Below are 9,828 nucleotides of genomic sequence, written 5' to 3'. Positions count from 1 at the left end.
TGAGGCTCTTTGACTATCCAAGATTGGCTTCTGACTAGATTTCTCCCATATGATATCAGAGGGCTTGGAGGAATGCTAAAGTATTTTCATCACAAGGCAATTAATGAAATAAAAACAGAACATGCTGGGAATTATCAGCAGATCATGATGAACATGTCATTGGCCTGAGATGTTAACTCATTTTCTATCCAGAAGCTTTATGTACCAATGACTATTTCCAAAATTTTATGATTTTATTATGCACTTCAACTCTTAAACCCTGCAATTAACAGCATTTAAGGGACCCTGCAAGATTTTTAAGAATGTTAGCAAGAACTTAATGTGTTTACACAAGATATGGAATTTGAAGAGTGAGAGGGGAAATCAGGGCTCCAGTTTCTAACCTTTTGCTCATCATTATGTATTCACAGGCCGGCACAGTTGGCACACTGGTTAGTGCAACGCCTTTACAGTGCCAGCGATCAACACCAAGGTTCGAATCCCGTACTGTCCATTTGTACATCGTCACCATGTCTGCATGGGTTTTCCACAGGGGCTCTTGTTTCCTCCCACCATTCAAAACATACCAGGGTGGGGGGGGGGGCGGGGGGGGTGTAGGTTAATTGGGTATAAATTGGGTGGCACGGACCCATGGGCCAAAATGGCCTGTTCCCATACTGTATGTTTAAATTTAGAAGTCGGCCTACAGGGCCTCCAGTCATCCATGAATACCTATGTATAAAATATGCTAAGTACGTGAGCACATCCATCGTATACATGTCCCTTCAAATACAGTCGAATTTATATTCTAGGTCATCAGAAGCCTTCTGCTTTCATTCCTATCCCTTCCCTAAATAAAAACTGATGCAGAATGAGCATTATTGAATTGAGCTGCACAATTCTTTGCAGCCAAGTAGCTGTCCAGCCACATCTCTTTTATTAACAATTTAGCTAAATTCTCCTGAAGATGGAATGAACTGAATAATAACACTTGCTGGGGACCTTTCGTGAATTTAGTAAGTGTTCCACCTTCACATGTATATTCTGTAGAAGCCCAGATGTCTGTTCAAGCAATATCCTGCCCTGCAAGCATCCGAAAGAATGGAGAAGCAGACAAGAAAAAGATGAGTAATTATCTTGGTAACATTATCTTTGGATTATCGTAATTGAGAATTTAGAAGACTTGCAAATAACTTGTTTGAGGGAACCAGTTGAGATTGAGTACTGCTGATCATGTTTTTATACAGATTGAATGCATGAACTGTTAATAGAATCAAATTATTCCTATTTTCATCATTGCTAATCAATCCTTAGGTTATTGAAATATAATCCAATGTTTTCGTCTTTGCATAATCTACTCTTAATTGCAAGAAATTTACAATTTCCACGTTCATTTGGTTCTGCAGTTCCATTTCCTCTGGGCTCTTTCCCTCTCCCCTGTATTAATTACGTGACACTTATCTTGAAGCCATCAGCACGTTTATTAAAATTATAATAATTAAGATACATTGCATTATTTGAGAAAGATTTGAAGAACGTAAGGCCTCTGGTAATTTCTTACTACTGCATATTTACTTGTATATTAATCAGTAATTAACTAGCCCTGAAATTAGCAATTCACCTACTAATTCATAAGAAATAGGAGTAGGAGTGGGCCATCTAGCCTGTCGAGCCTACTCTGCCACTCAGTAGGCCTTTTTATTGGGAAACCCTGCATTAAAGCCAGCTCAAGTTAAAAAAAAAGGCAATTATACCTTTTAGGGTGACGACCTATAATGCAGATCCCGCAGTGCCTTTATGGAGAACAGAGTCGGGAACTGACTTCCAGAGCTGAGGGAGGAGGGGCAGGTGGTGCAGTAGCACCACCCACCACCATGACATCAAACATGCGCGCCGGGAAATCGAAAGCGCCGAGTTCAAAGATGGGTCCAGCATTGTGTGTTTTACTCTATTAGCCTGCTGAGTTTCTCGAGCAATGTGTGTTTGCACTTTAAAAAATTCGGGCTTGGCTCGTGGGCTGACGACGTCATTGGCCCTGCGCTTTGCAGCCGCTTTCAGCTGCTTTCATTTTATGGAGGAGGTGGAGCAACTATGCTCCACAAGTGTACCCCCCTAGGTGGATGGGAGCTGGAGTGTATTCCAGCAGTCCAACTGCCTTTGGAAATTTTATGGAGGTAAGTGCACCAATGTAAAGATGGAGAATCTCTGTCTTCACATTCGCCTTTTTTTCTCTATAAGAGGGCCTATTGAGATGATGGCTAATCTGAATATTTACTTTCTGTTAAATAATGCTCAGCTTCCAAATTCCACATCAACCTATCATTAGGTCTCCCAGTCTTTGTGCTGGGTTCCTCTCTGCACATTCAATACAGTCCAGTCAAGATTCAAATTAAATCCTTTTGGTGAATAGATCTAGCCTCTTCCGACAGTAATTGCCACAATGGCTCACTTTTACTTGTCTCTTTGTACCAATCAGGAAATGTTGTGTTGTTGTGAAGTCTCAGGGAGTTTAAAATTCTCAGTGTGTAAAGCATCAAAGCGCAGCTGTCCAAATGAAACACAAAACTGGTCTGGACACCATTTGTCAAAAATCCACTCCCTTTGGGTGGAGGGTTGTTGTGAATATGATGCTAAGACAAAGATACAATTTTCCCTCTTGATAACTGGCCACAACTGCACACTGGCCTTACATAACGTGGCCATGCTTATAACATCAACAGTACTCTCTGTTTTTAACAATACCCTCTTTTTTTTTAATGTTCACGAGAATGGATTGCCTCACATTTTCCCACATTATATTATCAGCTGCCACGCTCCACCCACTGACTCAGCTTGTCTATATTTCCCCTGAAGCCTCTTTACATCCTTGACATGGATTGAAGAAGTCGAAGCACTGATCGCGTTAGAACTCCACTAATTGTGACAGGGAGTTGTTTATTTCTATTCTTGGTTTCTGTCCAATAACCAGTTCTCACTCCATGTTGGTGCATTACCATTAAACTTGTAGACCCACCACCCAGCAAGGATATCATCAAAATATTTAAAGATGAAAAACATGGCATTTTTCATCATGAATTCCACCAATTTTCCTTCAGCACACATGAAGGTTGTCAGGTCCTTCAGCTCTCGAGAACACCAATTTCTCTGATGCCTTTCTCTGACTAAAACATTTCTTTCTGATCTTCCTTCTCTCTACATCTTGACTAGTAGGTTTTGAGTGTGTGGTGCGCTGTTAGCCAGAATCAGACACACACAAGGTAAAGACTGTACAACAGGCTTTAATCCACAAAGATTTCCACAGAGCCAGGCTGGCTGTAGCTGCAGTAACTCTAAGTGAGCTTCAGGCGGCCGGCGCAGGCTTATATCCTGGAGGGTGATTGACACCTGACCGGGTGGAGCTTGATCCCTTCAGGCCAGGTGTTGTCTGTCCCCTTACTCTTCTGCAGGTACAGAGTTTACCCCCTGCAGTAGGCCGGTGGTGTACCACCACAGAGTAATTTGTTTTCTGTGAAGACTGACGCAAAATAATATTTAATTTCCTCTGCCATTTTCTTACTCCACATGGTAAATTCTCCTGTCTTTGTAACAGGCCCATGTTTTCCCTTGTTAGTCCTTTTCTTTCTGTAAATCTACTAAAGCGCAGTCTGTTTTAGTGTTTATCTGTCGTTTGCACTCTTATTCTGTCTTTCCAACTTATATCAATTTTGGGTCCCTCTTTGCTGATTTTTAAAAAGCTCTTACTCCTTAGGCCTACCACTATTTCTGGAAATTTAAAAAGCCTCAATTTTTGATTTAATACAATCTTTAATTTCTCCAGATAATAATTTTTCCTTTTAAGTTTTGTGCTTTAAATGATTTTTTTGTTATGTGTATTATTTCTTTAAATATGGGCCATTATCTATGCCCTTTGATGCCTTTCCATGCATTCTCCCAGTCAAACACATGCCTTCATAATTCCCTTTGTTTAGATTTAAGGCCTTAGATTCACATTGTGACTCAATGTAAAATTCTAACATATTATGGCCTCTCTCCCACAAAAGCCTCCTGACGAGATTATCAATCAAACATTTCTTGTTGTACAAAACAAGATTTAACAAGATTTTATCCCAGCTAGTTCCTCAAATATTGATTTAAAGCCACATCTCAAATACATTGTATGAATTTGTCTTCCAGCTTCTTCCATCAAATTTAATTTATCCTGAATATATGCAGGTTGAAGTCTCCCCAGTTACATCCATCTGTTCTCCTGAGTTAAAATGTACAGAAAATTACAACTACAATTTTCAGGCCTATTAATTACACCTACTAATATTTTCTCACCTTTGCTATTTCTTGACTTGATTCAAACTGATGTAATTTTACACAGTAATCTATCATGTCACATTCATTCCTCACCAATGCATAAATTACCTGAACAACCTTCTCCTTTTGCCTTTCCTTCTTAATGATCAAATGCCCTGGAATATTCGACTCTCTATGTTGTCACCACATCAGTTCTTCCAATTAATGTCATTAAGCCATTTGCCTTGCTATGAATGCAGCCTCATTACAATACATAGCCTTTACCTGTTTAACTTCTAACTTTTTTCTACATGCAAATCTACTTTGCTGTTCATTCTTTTATTACCATTTATTTATTTCACTTACTATTCTCCAACTGTGAATACCCTACAAGCCATTGGCTTCCAACTCAAAATGGGGTAAGATATTCATTCCCTCCCAAAACTCTGGTGGGAGGGAAACTTGATTTCGAATTCCAGCTGCCACAGGTGGTTATTATTGCTGCTCTAGATCAATAAGACAGCATTCAATCACTTGTGGTGGATATGAAGGATGATGCTTTTACAGGGCTTCACGCTCAAGGGTATTAGTATTCCCATACCAGACCACGATGCAACTGGTCAGCACACTTTGCACCACACATCTGTAGAAATTTGCCAGGGTTTCTGGTGTCATACCAAACCTCTGCAAACTCCTGAGCAAGTAGAGGCGCTGATGTGCTTTTTTCACGATGCCATTGGTGTGTTGGATCGAGGAAAAATCCTCTGAGATAGTGACTCCCAAGAACTTAAGTTTGTTCACTCTCTCCACTTCTGATTCCCCAGTGATCACTGGATTGTACACATCTGGCTTTACCTTCGTGAAGTTAGCAATCAGCTCCTTCATTTTGGTGACCAAGCAAATCATTGTTTGCTCAATATTCCAGTGTGTGTAGGATTTGTGTGTTCACCAAGAACTATCTGGTTCCTTTACTGATCAAATACGGTAATAGATGAATGTGAATGTGTATAGTAATGAAATCCTGATCTTCCACTCAATTGGATATTCTTTAGCAAGATGACTTTTCTCCTTTCTTTTCACTTTAGTTATTTGACAAGATGGAATTTTCAATGTGTCTTTATGTTCAGAAACATTTCCTTTTCTGAATTGCTTTGTCACATTCTGGATATTACAACAAGCCAACATTGCCCAAATCGTGTCAATTTACCACATCATCATTGTTTATTATCTGTCATAATAGTAGACCAGGAATAATTTTCCTTCATTTGAAGTTTGTAGGTTCTCATTTTCATTTGTTACCAAAATCTATTGATTTCCTTAGAATTCCTACAGTCATGATCCTTCACTTCATCCTGACCACCTGGAGAATGATCCCTTGTACGCCAGGTTCATTGACTTCAGCTCAACATTTAATACGATCATTCCCCAGAGGCTGATGGAGAAGCTGTCCTCGCTGTGGCTCAACACCCCTCGCTGTGGCTCAACACCCCTCTCTGTGGCTGGTTTCTGGACTTCCTAACAGAAACTTCACAGTCTCTCCGGGTCAGTAGAAGAATGTTGACCACCGTCACACTGAGTAATGGCGCACCTCAGGGCTATGTGCTCAGCTCGCTCCTTTTCATGCTACTTCATCGCTAGGTCCACCTCCAAGAGTGTCATCAAGTTTGCAGATGACACAACAGTAGTTGGCGTCTACAGCAACAATGATAAGTTGGGCTACAGAGAAGAGGTGGAAAATCTCATGCTATGGTGCGAGAGAAATAACGTGAGTCTCAGCATGGCCAAGATGAAGAAGCTGATTATGGACTTCAGGAACGACCACGAGCAATACGCATCAGTAAATGTAGTGAAGAGAGTGGAGAGCACCAAGTTCCTTGGAATGAACTTAACTAGTGACCTTTCGTGGGCACAAAACATCTCCTCACTTGTCAGGAAGGTGCAACAGTGACTGCATTTCCTGAGAAGACAGAAGCGGGCAGGGCTACCGGCCACCATCATGTCATCCTTCGACAGGAGTTCCATCGAGTGCGGAAACTGTGCACATAATGAGTTCATTGTTTTCAAATTTTTTCTTTCCACCAACATACCACTTCAGCAGTCTCTTACTAATCACAGAGCACTGATGGCATAGGGATTACTTAAAGTGATATGTGAGTGGAAAGAAAAAGGTTGTGAGCCACTGCAACAGTCATAGAATGATTTTCACACAATCTTTCTCTCAACCAGATTGAGCCATAACTACAGGAGGCCCTTCAAAGCACTGGAAAATATGAATACCAGGTTCCAAAGACTATGGCGATATTCATCAACATCTAGTTTTGTTCTCTCAGCACTGACGGCCTCTAACACTCATGATTCAGAATCATTTCCCTATCCACACTGAAAAGGACAGTTAAGGGAACAAGCACCCCTAAAATATTCAACAGTATTTCAAATTATATTGATTCAATGCCCTTACTATGATATGAGAGCAGTGCTTATTATTTGAGAAAGGTTTGTTCAAGTATCCCCTGTAATTCTCAACCTCTGTTTCGATTCAGTGACCTCCTGTGGAACCATCCCCAGGGTGTCTCATGCCTGGTTTCAGCCTGTGACTCCTTGTTTAGTTGTATCTGCCAATCTGAATTCAAGATGCTCAGAGGGGCAATAAAATGCCTGAGAGATGGACTGTAGGACTCACCACCACCTATTGGTAGAAGTAAGAACTGAAGTCTGGTGAGGAAGAAAACACTTTAAGCCAGTGGCTCTCAACCTTTTTCTTTCCATTCACATTCCACTTTAAATCCTTACACTATCGGTGCTCTGTGATTAGTAAGGGATTGCTTAAGTTGGGATGTTGAGTGGGAAGGGAAGGTTGAGAATCACTGCTTGAGACCCAATTGTTACTGAAATATTTTGCTTGAGAAAAATTGTCTTTGGCCCCTGTTACAAGATCAAACCAGCAACCACAAAGGCAGCATATCACACAGGGGTAAAGATGAACAATTACTTTATTAACAAAAATTCACCTTCAAACTTTAATTCAAAATCCCCCTTTTTATAACAATGCCCACTGGTTACTATGCAAATTTCTATAACAGTGTAAAACTTATAAATTCTCCAGTCTAAATATAACATATGTAATTAAAGTCTAAGTTATATTTCCAACTAGCCCACAGAAAAACTTACACACCAAACAAACACAAAACACACATGACTCACAAAACTTCGATCTCAACCGAAGCAAAGACCATAAACAAAATTCAGTTTGTTTGGTAAACTGAAGCCAAATGATCTTTGAGAGAGAGAGAGAGAGAGAGAGAGAGAGAGAGAGAGAGAGAGAGCACAAAATTCGAAGTTGTCTTCTTGTGTTGCAGAGAGAGGAACAATAGCTTGGTCCGGATCCTTCCAGCTGCCTTCAGAATGTTCATCCCTTTTAAAATGCCCAACATTCTAAACTGCCTCCCAGACCATGACTCTGCTTGGGCCTCCTTCCACTTCACAGCCACACCCAGTGGTGGTTTGTCTTCCAAGTCCAGAAATTTCTAGATCATCTTTTCCACATGCCCAGTCCCTCTCTCTCTCTCTCTCTCTCTCTCTCTCTCTCTCTCTCTCACTCTCAGCAGTTCACCTTCACCTTGGCTCTCAAAGACAAACGGTCACTTTCCAACACAAAACCACACAACACATAGGCCAACACACAACACAGAACTCTGTAACTCCTTTGGAGTTCTGAAACCATGTACACAATGAGTCAATGAGGTAGGATTAAAATGAGAGTTTTAAAACTTTTTCTTTACACCCACAGATCACCTTAAGCAATCCCTTACTAATCACAGATAACCTATGGCATAGAGAATACTTAAAGTGGTGTGGCAGTGGAAAGAAAAAGGTTGAGAACCACTGCAGCAGTCATAGAATGTGGAACATTATAGCACAGAAGAGGCCATTCAGCCCACAATGTTGTGCTGACCTGTTTAACCTACTCCACAACAGTGTAATTTTTCACACACATAACCCTCCATTTTTCTTACATTCATTTGCTCAGCTAAAAGACTTTTGAATGTTTCAGTTGTACCATCCTCCAGCACTGCACCAAGCAATGCATTCCAGATACCACCCCCCACCCCCCGCCACCCCCCCCCCCCCCCGTGTAGAAAACTTACCTGTAACATCTCTAAACTTTCCTCCACTCACCTTAAACAGATATCCTCCGGTATTTGCTACTGTTGCCCTGGGAAAAAAAAAGTGTCCTCTCTGTTATATAGAGAATTTAGGTTAAAAAGACTTAAGTTAAAATGTGATGATTAATCATAAACAGGGAAGCCAGAACGGACAGAGAGTTTACTAGCAGTCAAGGACAGAAGGATCTGCTGAATATGTTTTTTTTAAACCTATCTTTTCATGGTCATAGTGAGAGACATGCAGGAGACAAAGGATTGATAAGAAGTGTGAGAAACAGAATTTAGTGAATGTAGAGTTCACAGCGTACGTAACGAACGTGATAATTAATAATGCAGTTATACTTAGAATGTTTTTGTAATACTAACCAATTAAAACAGTATTAATAAGAAGGGGAAGGGCAAATAATAAGGGTATAAAAATCAATGCACTGTATGTATCGGGGCTTAACTGGTGAGAAACCAGTTGAGTCCAACTCTGCAGACTTGTAAATAAAGCTTGTCGTGTCATCAGTTTTAAAGAGACTCATGTGTGAGAAGTTTTATTTCTGACACTCTCTATCTAATCCCTTCATAATCTTATAAACCTCTATTTAGTCACCCCTCATCATGACCAGCTTGGTTTGGCATCGGGCGCTAGGATAAATCGGAGTGAAGCAATACACTTCAGTAACTGATCTGATCCATCCACCATCCCCCTCACAGTCAGATCTGACTACTTCAAGGTATTGGAGATCTGGTTTGGAGAGGCCAAGGGGCAACAAAAATTGTCAGTGTGGATCACAAAGCGTCTGTGCGCATGACGCTGCCTCAGGGAAGAACCTGGCTATCAGTGCAAGGAGCTCTCAATACTGCTGTATGGTGTGGTTCATTCCCCCGCACCACCACCCTGCCTATCACCAGAGCAACCTTTCAATTCAAATGAGGATCTAAAATGGAAAGGGTCCGGGGTCAACAAGTCTCCAGATAATGGGGCAAGGGCTTATCCAAAGTGGCCCTCATGATAAGGATCATCTTCGTATGTGGCTGAATCAGGCTGTGTGTGGAACCAAAGTATGAGGGCAACAATTTCTGCTGTGTGCTGAGGTTTTACCTTTCCCAGATGTTGCAAAGGATGGGCCTGACCCCATTACTGCACAATGTCCACACTACCTATCCTTCTTGGAAATGTTTTTCTGGACAAAGACCTTTGACTACAAGTCCATCAGGCAATGGTCAGCACAGAATATCCTGTAGATACTGAGAGACAAGGACTCGATGGTAGTGGTGTGGTGGTTCCTTGAGCATGTCTGTTCAGGTGGTGAGAGGAACCCTCCTGCTTAGATCTTTCCTGTACAACCGGAACATCATCCACACACAAATTGTTCCCAAGATGACTGCGGTAGAATGGAGACAGTCATCGACCTCT

General features: G+C 41.1%; 1 long non-coding RNA gene across 1 annotated transcript; it reads left to right on the top strand.

Annotated features, from left to right (window-relative positions):
• The first annotated feature begins 409 nt into the window (after positions 1-409).
• LOC138749226 (uncharacterized) lies at positions 410-8,941 on the top strand. The gene is made up of 3 exons (XR_011348495.1): positions 410-472; positions 1,030-1,107; positions 5,582-8,941. It is a non-coding gene; the product is annotated as an uncharacterized lncRNA (long non-coding RNA).
• The last annotated feature ends 887 nt before the right edge of the window (positions 8,942-9,828 follow it).

Source organism: Narcine bancroftii, chromosome 14, assembly GCF_036971445.1.
Source record: "Narcine bancroftii isolate sNarBan1 chromosome 14, sNarBan1.hap1, whole genome shotgun sequence".
Lineage (NCBI taxonomy): Eukaryota > Metazoa > Chordata > Chondrichthyes > Torpediniformes > Narcinidae > Narcine > Narcine bancroftii.
The sequence above is the reverse complement of the archived record's forward strand: the minus strand, read 5'-3'. Positions and strand labels throughout refer to the sequence as shown.